At 36.7% G+C, this 13,724-nt stretch overlaps 1 protein-coding gene across 6 annotated transcripts in view; it reads right to left on the reverse strand.

Moving 5' to 3' along the window:
- LRRC4C (leucine rich repeat containing 4C) overlaps positions 1–13,724 on the reverse strand; it is a 1,203,118-nt gene that overhangs the window by 969,915 nt on the left and 219,479 nt on the right. Inside the window, exon 1 of one of the 6 annotated variants that reach the window (XM_058688695.1) lies at positions 7,255–7,273. The exons of the other annotated variants lie outside the window; for them this stretch is intronic. The gene's annotated coding sequence lies outside the window, so the exon portion shown is untranslated. Of the gene's footprint in view, positions 1–7,254; positions 7,274–13,724 lie in introns of those variants that run through there. 6 annotated transcript variants of the gene reach the window in all.

The following is a 13,724-nucleotide window of genomic DNA, read 5'->3' on the forward strand; positions in this document are numbered from 1 at the left end:
AGAAAACCATGAAAAAAGGGAAGGAAAAACGTAGTTACAAACAGGGAGGCAAACCATAAGAGACTCTTAAATACAGAGAACAAACTGAAGACTGATGGGAGTGGGAGGGCAGGGAAAATGGGTGATAGGCATTGAGGAGGGCACTTGTTGGGATGAGCACTGGGTGTTGTATGTAAGTGATGAATCATGGGAATCTACTCCCGAAGCCAAGAGCACACTGTATACACAGTGTGTTAGTGCTAACTTGACAATAAATTATTTTTTTAAAAAAAAGAAGAGAGAGTCCCATGCTCTCCCAACTGAGCCAGACAGGTGCCACTGTTTGTTTTAATTGGTGTCAAATTAATAAATCTGAATGAAGAGGTGTGAAAATAGGTCCTGACTGCTCAAGGATAGGAAAATTGATTCAAATAGGCCTATGTTATCAGGGCACCTGGCTGGCTCAGCCAGTTAAGCGGCCGAATCTTGATTTCATCTCAGGTAACGGTCTCATGGTTCATGAGTTCGAGCCCTGCATCTGGCTCTGCACTGACGGCACTGAGCCTGCTTGGGATTCTCTCTCCCTCTCTCTGCCCCTCCCCACTTCAAACTAAATAAATATTTAAAAAAAGGTTTAAAAAAAAAGAAAATGTCTGTTTACATCCTCTGCCAATTTTTTTAAGCAGACTTTTTTCTTTAGCTATTGAGTTGTTTGGGTTCTTTATATATTTTGGGTATTAACCACATATTATACAACTTGCAAACATTTTCTCTCAGTCAGTAGGTTGCCTTTTCATTTTGTTGATGGCCTCCTTAGCTGCGTGGAGGTTTTTTAGTTTGATGTAGTCCCATTTTTTTAGTTTTGTTTTTGGAGTCAGTTCCAAATATTCAGCACAAACACCAATGTCAAGATTTTCTACTTTCTTCTAGGAGTTTTATGGTTTCAGGTCTTACATTCATGTCTTTAATCCATTTTGAGTTAACTTTTGTGTACAGCATAAGCCGATGCTCTAGTTTCATTGTTTTACACATGACTGTCCAGTTTATCCAACACCATTTGCTGAAAGGATGATCTTTTTTCCTTGTATGTTTTTGGCTCCTTTGTGGTAAATTAATTCACCACATGTGTGTAGACTTATTTCTGGGCTTTCTATCCTGTTCTGTTGATCTATGCATGTCTGTGTTTATGCCAATGCCATAATCTATGGATTATTACAGCTTTATAGTATAGTTTGAAATCAGGAAACAGGACACCTCCAGTTTTGTTCTTCTTTCTCAAGATTGTTGTGCCTATTTCAGAGTCTTTGGTAGTTCCGTACAAATGTTAGATTTTTTCCACTTCTGTAAATAAAAATTGCACTGAAATTTTGATAGGGATTGTATTGAATCTGTAGATTGCTTTTGGTAGTATGGACATTTTAACAGTATTATTTCAATCCATGAGCACAGAATATCTTCCCATTTATTTGTAACGTATTCAGTTTGTTTCCTCAATGTGTTATAGTTTTCAGTGTACAGGCCTTGCACCTCCTTGGTAAAATTTATCCCTAGGTATTTTATTCTTCTTGAAGCAATTGTAAATGGGATTATTTCTCTGCCGTTTATTAGGGTATATAAATACAACAGATTTTTCTATACATCGATTTTTGTATCCTGCACCTTTACTGAATTCATTTATTAGTTCTAGTAGATTTTTAGTGGAGGCTTTAGGGTTTTCTATATATCTAATATCATTTCTATGATTCTAATATCAAGTCATCTGCAAACAGTGACAGCTTTACTTATTCCTTTCCAACTTGAATGTCTCTTATTTCTCTTCTTGCCTAATTGCTCTGGCTAGAACTTCCACTCCTATATTGCATAAAAGTGACAGGAATAGGCATCCTTGCCTTGTACCTAATCTTAAAAGAAAAGCTTTCAGCTTTTCACTGTTGAGTATGATGTTAGCAATGGGTTTCTCTTGTATGATCTTCATTATATGAAAATATGTTCCATCTATACCCACTTTGTTATGAATTTTGATCATAAATGAATGAATTTGAACAATGTTTTCTCTGCATCCTTTGAGATGATCATGTAATTTTTACCCTTTACTTTGTTAATGTGGTGTTTCATGTTGATTAATTTATGGATCATGAACCATCCTTTCAATCTTGAAATAAATCCTACTTGATCACGTTGTATCCTTTTATTTTATTCTTGCATTTGCTTTGCTAATATTTTGTTGAAAACTTTGCATCTGTGTTCATCAGGAATATTGGTCTGTAATTTTCTTTTTTGTGGTGTCCTTGTCTGGTTTTGCTATCGGAGTAATGCCAGCCTCTTAAAATGAGTTTGGAATTGCTCCCCTCTCTCCAAATTTTTGGAAGAGTTTGAAAAAGATATTAATTCTTTTTTGAATGTTTGGTAGAATGCACCAGTGAAGCCATCTGGTCCTGGACTTTGGTTTGTTGAGAGGCTTTTCAATTACCAATTCAATGTGCTTAACAGTAATCAGTCTATTAAGAGTTTTTTTTTATTTCGTGTTTCAGTCTTGGAAGACTGTATGTTTCTAGAAATTTATCCATTTATTCTGTATTGTCTAATTTTTTTGGTCTATAAATTGTTTTCTTATGATACTTTATATTTTTGTGGTATCAGTTGTAACTTCTCTTTTATATATGATTTATGTAATCCTTCTTTTCCTAGGTGAGTTTAGCTAAAGGTGTGCCAATTCTGTTTGTCTTTTCAAAGAAGCAGCTCTTATACCTTCATTTATCTTTTCTACTTTTTTTTAAGTTCCTATTTCATTTATTTCTGTTCTGATCTTTATTATTTTCTTCTATGAATTTTAGGCTTTGTTCTTTTTCAAGCTCATATAGATATCAAGTTGGATTGTTTGATATTTTTCTTATTTCTGAGGCAGTCCTTTGTTGCTATAAACTTCCCTCTTAGACCTGCTTTTGCTGTATCCCATAGATTTTGGATTTCCATTAGTCACACCATGCTTTGTGTGCGTGCATGCGTGTGTGTGTGTGTTTTCTCCTTTGATTTATTCATTGATCTATTGGTTGTTTAGTAGCATGTTGTTTAATCTCCACCTATTTGTTATTTTTCCAGTTTTCTTCCTCTGATGTCTAGTTTCATAACACTGAGGTCAAAGAAGATGCTTGATATTATTTCAATCTTCTTAAATTTATTGAGACTTATTTTGTGCTGTAACATGTAATTTGTTCTGAAGAGAATGTTTCCTGTGCACTTGAGAAAAATGTGCATTTTGCTGCTTTTCGATGGAATGTTCTGTATATGTCTATTAAGTCAATGTAGTCTTATGTGTCAGTAAAGCCAGCACTTCCTTACTGATTTTTTGTCAATGATCTGTTGATGTAAGTGTGGCATTAAAACCCACTACTATTATAATATTGCTGTCAATTTCTCCCTTTAGGTCTGTTAACATTTGTTTTACATATTTAGGTGTTCATCTGTTGGTGGGTAAATATTTATGTTATATCATTTTGTTTCACTGACCCTTTTACCATTATGTAATTTCTTTGTCTTTTACTACAATCTTTATTTTAAAGTCTATCTTGTCAGATACAAATATAGTTATAACATCTGTTTTCATTTCTATTTACATGGAATATCCTTTTCCATCATTTGACTTTTAGTCTATGTGTGTCCTAAGATCTGAAGTGACTATCTTGTAGGCAACACATAGATAGGTCTTATTTTTATCCATTCAGCCACATTATGTATTTTGATTGGAGCATTTAGTAAGTATTTACAGGTATGTACTTAATGTCATTTTGTTAATCGTATTTTCTTGTTTTTTTTTTCTTACGTATTATATGTATCAGCTTAACAATCTGTCCTTTGTAAGAACAAGATAGATCTGTTCATGTATTCAGAAAATAAAAGCCTATTCTATCAATGATTATAACCCTATGCTAGTCTCAAATAGTGCCTATTTTCAACCAAAGTTTATGTCAAATTCCTTTGATGGTTCACTTAACTTGGTTTCATAAACATCTCTGGACCTCTTGTGCAATTATCCCTTAGCTCATGATTCTTTAATATGCAAGCACTTATAATACATAAGTGTTATAAATCCATTCATTAAAATATAAACAAACATTCCCCTTTACAATTAGTCATTTTACTCCTTTTAAGAGTTCCCACATCCATTATATTGATGAGCTAAAAGATATAAGAATAGAAACACATTTCAGTAAAGATTTTCACTTTTTTCTTTTAGTTCAACTTAAAAGATAAAATCAGAGGTACCATCGTCATCTGTGACAGACACTCTTGCTGCCTATCAATAAATATTCTCTTCTTCCCTAGAGTTAAGTAGCCCAATTTTTACCTAGGTCTTTTGCTGCCCAAGTAAATGGCATTCCCACTTATTCCTCCTCACAGCTATGTGTGGCCTTCTGACTAAGTCTCCAGATGCACGCAATTTCTCTGAAATTGCCTTGGAAGTTAATGGGGACCTGTCTTTTAAATCCTTTTCTATAACACGCTGCCTGGAGTGGGGTATGATGGCTGGAATTTGAGCAACAATATTGGCTCACAAGGATTAGAAGCACAGCCTAGAGATGAAGGAGCAGTGAGCTGGAAAAGAGATGGGTTCCGAAAGAATTTGGAGAACTGCAGTGGAATGCTTATATTTTGACTCAAAATTTTGGTGATTTACATATATGATGCTTCAAACTTGTAACAGCACTGAGTGGTAAGCATTAATATCTGTATTTTACAAAGAGGGATATAAAGTTTCAGGAATATTAAGTGATTGACAGAAGGACATAACAAAATCCAAGGTTTGGTTTTTTTTTTGTTTTTTTTTTTTTAATTTTTTTTTTCAACGTTTTTTTATTTATTTTTGGGACAGAGAGAGACAGAGCATGAACGGGGGAGGGGCAGAGAGAGAGGGAGACACAGAATCGGAAACAGGCTCCAGGCTCCGAGCCATCAGCCCAGAGCCTGACGCGGGGCTCGAACTCACGGACCGCGAGATCGTGACCTGGTTGAAGTCGGATGCTTAACCGACTGCGCCACCCAGGCGCCCCCAAAAATCCAAGGTTTTGAATCACGTTTCCTAGTACAGCTCCAGATGCTTTCTATTAAATAATAGCTCCTATAAATTGGCCTATTTACCAAGCTAAAGGGGACACTATTTAATTAAGCACTCAGTTTATAGTCAGGTTATGAGGAGACAACGGATAATTCCACTAACAAGGCCAAATTGGATAATTTTCAGAGTTTAGTGGCCTTCGTTTAACGTAAGCATGTTATTTTCAAGAAACTCTTTGTATTATAAGAAGAAAAAGAGGAAAAAGGAGGAAAAAAAACCCAACACTTTTAAAGGGTCAAACAATTGGTGTCCTTAACTACCTGGAAATTTGTAAACCTGGATATAAACAAATAGAAAAAGATATGATACCCTTTATCCCAAGAGTAACAGAAGTAGAGTCCATTTTATTGGTGGGGGCAGGGGCGTCTTTCTAAAAGAGACTAACAACTATGTCAGATGAAGTCAAAGAAAGTGAAACAAAGATTAGATTGAAGCCAGGTAAGAGACTGAACACAGCTACCGATGCCAAAGTAACAGTGAAGGTTTTTAATGCAGTTATGAAGATAGAGGGCAATAATAAAGAATGAGGACAGCAATTTTATCAAGGACAAGATAACAGCAGCAGAAAAGGTCTTATCCTGTTTGAATTATAAACTTTTTAAAAGTTTGTATTTAAATTCCAAGTAGTTAACATACAGTATAAAATTAGTTACAGGTATATGATATAGTGAGTCAACATTTCCATACAATATCCAGCGCTCATCTTACTGATTTGGATTTGATTATTTTCAGTTAAAATTAATAGATAATTGCCTTCAATTCTTTATTTTTGCTTTCCTGGGTTGTACCAGTTCTATTTCTTACCATAGTGGCCTGCCAAACTTTCACTGAAAATAGAAGATGATGTGATATCAGAATTCCATCAATAATACTTAACATCTATTAAAGACCTATGGCATGCCATGAAGTTTGCTTACATTATCTTTTTCAGTTCTCATGGTCCTTATTAGAGTCAGACTCTGGTTAAAGGAACATACTTTAGCTCCAACTACCTGGTTTAAAACCAAGTCCACACCTCCTACTAGTTCTAAGCTCTTCTAAAGAGGTAAGGTAAGGTAAGGTAAGGTAAGGTAAGGTAAGGTAAGGTAAGGTCTTCTATCTTACCTATGCTTCAGTTTCTTGATCTACAAAACCAGGATAAAATAATACCCACCTATCTGAGTTGTTGATAATTAAGTTAGCTACTAAAAAGGATTTAGAATGGTGCTGGACTCTAGTCTTATATGTGTTTGCTGTTGTTGTTCTTGTTATCCTTTCCCCCATTGTACTGAGAAGAAAACCAACACTCAGAGACTTTACCCAATTAATAAGTGGCAGAGGTAGTATTAAACTCTAGGGCTGCAAACACTCAAGTGAGTCATCAATCACTCCATGATACCCTTTCATGTTCCATTCTAGTATAGTGATGATGTTCAATATGCAGAAGCAACTTTTCAGAATGTTCATTCCTCAAAACTTATACCTGAAAATGTCCTTCAATGCAAGCTTGGACATTTGCCTACCCTGACGGGTGAATGGAAGCTGACCTACCTCACCCTCTCATTATAGCCTTCTTTACAACAGGGGTACAAGGCACAAATGGCCTCCAGTATGCTAACTACATTATTAAAGGTTATATGATGTGGATCTGAGTTGTTAGTGGCTTCATGACAACCACAAAATGAATACAATTAGTTTTTCATCTTTGGAAAGAAAGCTCTTAGTTTGAAAGGACTAGAGACCCCTGTTTTTTCTTTGCTTCAATCTCTTCCTTCTTCCCAAAACAATCCCTCCCAAGCTGTCCACAACCCTCTTAGTCCAAGTCAAAACAGTGTTTTCAAAAGACACCATCAAGGTGGTTTCAAACTTAGAGTCATTTGAAGCAAAATTTAATAAACTTTTCCCCTTTCCTTCTGCTGTTCACTGTCTACTTAAGAACAAACACAAAGTCAACTTCAATGCTCTTTGTATTTCAAGCCCAATCAAAAGACATTAAAATTCCAATAAGCAATAATGTCCTTTTACTGCATTTTAGTACTGAAAAAGTAAGTGGTTCTAAGACCACTGTGGCTGTTAGTACCTAAATGACCGAATTATCTTAATTGTCTCAGAAGTGGTACTAAAGTTTGAGAAAGAGAGAGTGCATATATGAGAAGGAGGGAAAGTGCCATCATTATACTCACTTTTTTAGAAGGGAACATTTGTTTGCATTCCAGTCAACAGCAAGCCACTTCCTACTAAATCAAAACCCAAAGAGGTGCTGGTGGTGAAATTATACGGCATGTCCTACCCTTGGCTGAGTTGTAGTAAATTTAACTCCATTGTGCAGAAAGCTGCTGTGCAGAATTATGAGTCCATTTGATTTCAATTTAATCAACTTGAAGTTCCAAGCTGGCCCATTTTGAGGCTGAGGGACACTGCATCACAATGCATGACACATATTTTTTTCTTTTTGTTTGGCAGAAAGCTTTGGCAGGATTCTTGTTGCCTAACTCAGTGTCAAAAGATGTGTGGGAGTCCTGGGGAGGTGTGGAGCTAGGATGTACTTCTATCAACCTGAATACACTGCAATGAGAAGAACCACTTACCTGAAGGCAAAGGGAAAGAAGGTGGTGGCAGAAATAATAGTGTCTCGAACTGGATTTTCATCAAGTGTTTCCTAAACTAGATTTATTTCCAATAATAAATTATCCTTCTTTTTCATACCAATATCTTAAATAATCAAAATCTCTCTTGCCTCACCTTTCCCAACAATATCCATAGCATCTGTTTTTCCTCCTTACTGAAAATCCCTGGAAAGAATCATCTATCCAGTTTGCATGTCCCTTTTCTTCTTTAGGACCCACCTCTAACAGGCATTTGCCCTCTGATTATATACAAATAATTCTGAACAAATCATCACTAAATTATATCTAATGATCATCCCTTAGTCCTCAGCTTCCTTGACCTATTAGAAACACTAGAGAGAACTAATTTTTCTCTTTTTTAGGTGTTCACTTGGCTTCCAGGATGGTCCTTCCTATTGATTATCATCCAAACAGAAATGGTTCTCAATAGTTGGGTGTGCCTCTAGCCAACACCATTGTCCCAATCTGTACCTGCTGAAGTATTTCAGGAGTCGCCCATACCAACTTGCAGGATTGTTTTCATCCAATAACACAGGTTTAAGTTCCACCCACATGCCAAAGACCAAATTTGCATCTCTAGTCTCAAGATATCCCCTGAAATCCAGACTTTATATTCAGTAACTACAAATGAAAATCTAATAACTATTTTACAATTAAAGCTTCTCCAAACACACACGTAGTACCTACTTGTTTTCAACCCAAGGTGCCATCTTGTCTTCTCTACCTCATCGACTGGCAATTCTATCCTATCATGACCAAAAACTATGTTTTAGCCTTTATTTCCCGTTCTTACATTCCACTTCCAATCCATCAGCAAATGCTATTGTTTTACATTCAAATATATTCTGAAACTGCCCATTAGTGGCTACTGCCAGTGCTACCTGCCTGGTCTAAGGCACTAACTTCTCATGCTTGGGTTCTTACAAGAGACTTCTAACCATTCTCCCTATTTTCACGTAGGTTTTATTCCGCATACAAATATCAGAGTAATTCTTTGAACACGGAAATCAAATCAAATCTTCCCTCTATTCGCAGCCTATCTGTGCCTTCCTATCTTTATTCAGAGTGAAAACCTAATAACTAACTCATCATGACTTACAGCACCATACTATGTCTTTCACTGACTCTGCTTCTACTACCTCGTGAGTGCCCATATTAGATCCATACCAAGTCCCTAACTATTCCCTACAACCCTAGCATGTTCTCTTCTCAGGGTCTTTGCATTTCCTACTCCCACTGCATGGAATGTTCTGTACTCAGAACACTCCTTCTCATGTGTCTTCTAGGGCTCTGATCAAATGTTTCTGTATCAGAAAAGATTCCCACGATTCATGTATAATAGCATCGTAGGCCAGTCACTGCTAATCCCTTTGCCCTGTTTTATTTTTCTTTATAACATATTTTTCATTTATTTGTCACTAGTTCTCTTTCCTCATTAAATTTGAACATAATGTGGACTCTCTTTTGTTTACTTCCATATCTTGAGTGAATAGAATAGTTCCTGGCACACAAAAGATTTTTTTTTTAATTTTTTTCAACGTTTTTTATTTATTTTTGGGACAGAGAGAGACAGAGCATGAACGGGGGAGGGGCAGAGAGAGAGGGAGACACAGAATCGGAAACAGGCTCCAGGCTCCGAGCCGTCAGCCCAGAGCCTGACGCGGGGCTCGAACTCACAGACCGCGAGATCGTGACCTGGCTGAAGTCGGACGCTTAACCGACTGCGCCACCCAGGCGCCCCACAAAAGATTTTTTAATAAGTGCCAGAATTACTTGAAGAGTCACTTCACAACAATGAGTAGAATCAAAAAAATGGATCGTCCTCACCTGATTTACAATACTTAAAAAGCAATTAAGGATGACAAAGTTTGAGAACTCTTGACTTTCAAATATATAAAATTTGTAAGGCAATCTCAGCAGAGAGAACAGGGTCACACCAATCACACCTTGTGACACTTTGTAAAGGTCAAGCATATTTGAAATAAAATTTTCATTGACATAATATAAAGTGAGCCCTGGTATAATAATTAGGAAATATTGATTTGGGAAATCCGATGGCTCAGGCTTTCTGAGATACAGAGACAGAGAGCCAAGAATCACACAGGCTTATGATGACTTGGCATCTTTTTATCTTCTTTCAATCCATCTTTAGCTTGCATGAATCCATAGGGCACATGCTCAGTACATCTGGCTGAGTGTTTTGGCCCTGATAATGTTTCCCCATAACTATTAACATAAAACCACCTCAAATTAATATCTCTGCTAAATTAAACTTGACGTGGTTCAAAATGCAAGCCAATCTGTTTTCAATTCCACAATCACTCATCACTGTCATTTTATTAATTCCTGAGACAGAAGAAGCTTCAAATGTATTAACTTTGTTAAACAAAATCTGATTTTATGACTCAAATGTCAGTCCTCACAGTTCAGCAAATTCTTTTAAATATTCTACAGCATTTCCTACATTACTTCCATGGACAGTTATAGAGAACTTTCTTTGATTTTTTTTTTTTTTTTAAACAGGATAGAGTTGAAAAAAATGTACCAAATTTTTTTTCTGCTACAGTAGCTATTAGTCTTTATCTTCACCTTAGACTTGACAAAAAAACAAAAACAAAAACAGAAAAACCTCAAGATCAATTTAGCATACATTTCACAAAAGCATTTTGGTTACCCTTTGAACAGCAACTTGACACATCACCACCTTTGAATTCAAAATGTCTTAAGAGAATATTTCAGCTCTACCATTAAGAAAACAGTTTCATTTCATGAGATGCAACAAATAAGGACACAAACAGAATATGTCACAACATGAACTCTCCTCTAAACCTCATCACCAACATCTAATTCTTTTTTGTACAGCTCAGTGCCTGCACCTACCACCTGAGACCCTGATTATCCTACATTCTTTCTCCCACAACTTACCATGCTTTGTCTTCCTATTTGTCATCTCCTCATATGTCCTTGTATAAACAGTGTATGTGCATTAACAGTGAAATATCTGTCCTGTTTCCCCGCTTATCACTTATTTCTCCTTTTGCATTATTCCAACTCATTTAGCACTCACAGCCTAATACAAGTATTTTTGGAAACTATATCCTCAATAATATATAGCCAAATGCGCATGATCACATTTTGTAGGGCACAATTAAGGACTGTGAAACAGCCTGGATTAATTTAGAGCTAACCTACCAGAATTGACTAACAAAAATGAACATTAATTACCATACCCTGTCTCTTTACTACAGCTGAGCTTAATTTTCATGGCCTTAATATTACCAAAATAACACAAAAATGAATACACTCTTGTGGCCTTACCATATGATGATAAAGGCTGAGCATTTGAACATTGTAATTGTGTGCTGTTACCTGTTTAGCTAACATTTGTCTCAAGTAGAAAAAGATAATACAGGCATTATATCTAAAGAATATCTTGTGATAATGATGACCATCATACACCAATACAGAAAAATGATTAGAATAAATGAAAATAAAGATGTAGACATGCTTTGAGTGTATGCATGCCATATGCTTATGGAAAAAGACTGAACAGGGAAATGAAGAAATAAAAAGTGTTTCTTGTAGGGTTGGAAGATATCAAAGAAAAAACATGCACTGAGCGAAGAAACAGGGAGGGAAGACCTTATTTAAGACCGCTGCAACAGAGGAGAGAAACTACTGTAATGGGCCAGAGAGATTGAACTCAACTCCACTGACACAAAAGGCAGGAGAGTTTTTAAGCACTTGGGTGAGCTAGTAGAGGAAATTCGTGGAAAGGTTGGAAGGTTTTGTTTTACAATTTGAAAGATTAAAATACTGTGTAAATTAACACTCCTGGTACATTTCAGCTCCTTCACTGCCAAACCCAACAGTAGCCGTTTCTTAATTTCTCTGCTTTCTCTTTTTTTAATGTTTATTAATTTTTGAGGGAGAGTGGGGGAGGAGCAGAGAGAAAAAGAGAGAGCGATTCTCAAGCAGTATCTGCACTGTCAGTGCATAGCCCTACGTTGGGCTTCAACCCAGAATGGTGAAATCATGACCCGAGCTGAAATCAAGAGTGGGATGCTTTAAGAGACTCTTAAAAACTGAGAACAAACTGAGGGTTGATGGGGGGTGGGAGGGAGGAGAGACTGGGTGATGGGTATTGAGGAGGGCACCTTTTGGGATGAGCACTGGGTGTTGTATGGAAACCGATTTGACAATAAATTTCATATATTGAAAAAAAAAAAAAAAGAGTGGGATGCTTAACCAGCTGAGCCACCCAGGAGTCCCTCTGCTCTATCTTTGTTCATGATAACCAAAGCATAAAGATAACTGCCTCATCAAACTTTAAACTTCACATTATCCTTATTATCATCCTATCTTTATTAATAGGGAAGTTTATGATTAGGCCATGTGTTGGCTATTTGGCACTAACTAAAGATAGGCTCCTGCCCTTCCACAGACACTGGGAGACAGGTGCATCATCTTTGTTGGTGATTATATACCAAAGGGATGGCCCCCAGATCCTCGGAAAGATATTTCTGGGCGATAAAACTGGCAAGACTCTGGGAGAAGATTTATATCCCAAAGGGGCAGAGAAGAAAATTATAATTTCAACTTTTCTAAAGTAAATGCTCTATGAAGAAGAAGTCAGGGGTCTATGGTCAGAAAGAAACCTTCTTAAAATTTAGTCAAGATAAGGGGAACATTAAGGCCTTCAAGGTCAAGGATTATGGGTGATATTTTCTACTGCCTTTATTTTTGGTAACAATATATTATCTTTATTTTTATTTATTTTTTTTAATTTTAATGTTTATTTATTTTTGAGAGAGACAAAGACAGAGAGAGAGAGAGCATGAGGAGGGGAGGTCCAGAGAGAGAAGGAGACACAGAATCCAAAGCAGACTCCAGGCTCTGAGCTGTAAGCACAAAGTCCCATGTGGGGCTTGAACTCATGAGCGGTGAGATCATGACCTGAGCCAAAGTCAGATGCCTAACCAACTGAGCCACCCAGGCGCCCCACGTTATATTATTTTTAAAATTATTTTTAATGTTTATTTAGTTTTGAGAGAGAGAGACACAGCACAAGTGAGGCAGGGGCAGAGAGAGAGGGAGACACAGAATCCAAGGCAGCCTCCAGACTCTGAGCTGACAGCACAAAGCCCAACGCAGGGCTCCAACTCACAAGCTGTGAAATCCTGACCTCAGCTGAAGTTGGATGCCCAACCGACTGAGCCACCAAGGCACCCCTATATTATGTTTATAAGATACATTTAATTGAAGTCTAAAAAGCCACAAAAATTGCCTCATCTAATAAATTCTGAATCCACCAAAATGGTCTTTTGGACAAAAGCAGTGAAGGCTATCACCTACGTGCCTATTCCTCAAAAGAATCTTGTACATTTGCTAAGAACACTAGTCCCAACTGGAGACCAGCTTTCAAAGATTCAAAGAAACAAATATGAGTATTTCCACTGCCACCATTTTTAGCTTTCTAATTCCTCAGGAAGTAAAATATCAAATTGCTGGATGGCTCTGAGATACATTGTGATCATTAAAATCAAGGCAAGGGACCACAGAAATCTCTTAGCTGGTTCCTTTCTATTTCCTTTAATTATCTGTTCTACTAAAATTTCAATTTTTATTGAGCAAACCTCTCCAAGTAGCTCCTGTCACCCTGAGTTAATTGGAAGTATTTAAACATATACGTGTGAATTTATAGAAGTTCACGTTTACCCAAATTGTGAGTCTGGCAGTGTTGTAGAGTTATCACATGTTTTCCTAGAATCATTTCTGCTAATCTGCATTTCATCTTCCATGAACAAATGTGATAATAGTATATAAGTCTTGACAAAGGAATAAACAGGGCAGAGTCTTGCCCCAGCTCCACTATGAAATACAGCACTGACCAAATATTGTCACGTCCCTGGCCAACATCACGGGTACAAATCAATAACATGAAAAGGTTAAGCTCCAAAATTATTAATATCTCCTTCATCAAAATTTCATGATTCTGATTCTACCATCTCACAAGATGTCTGTGA

The sequence above is a fragment of the Neofelis nebulosa genome, chromosome 10 (assembly GCF_028018385.1).
Source record: "Neofelis nebulosa isolate mNeoNeb1 chromosome 10, mNeoNeb1.pri, whole genome shotgun sequence".
Classification (NCBI taxonomy): domain Eukaryota; kingdom Metazoa; phylum Chordata; class Mammalia; order Carnivora; family Felidae; genus Neofelis; species Neofelis nebulosa.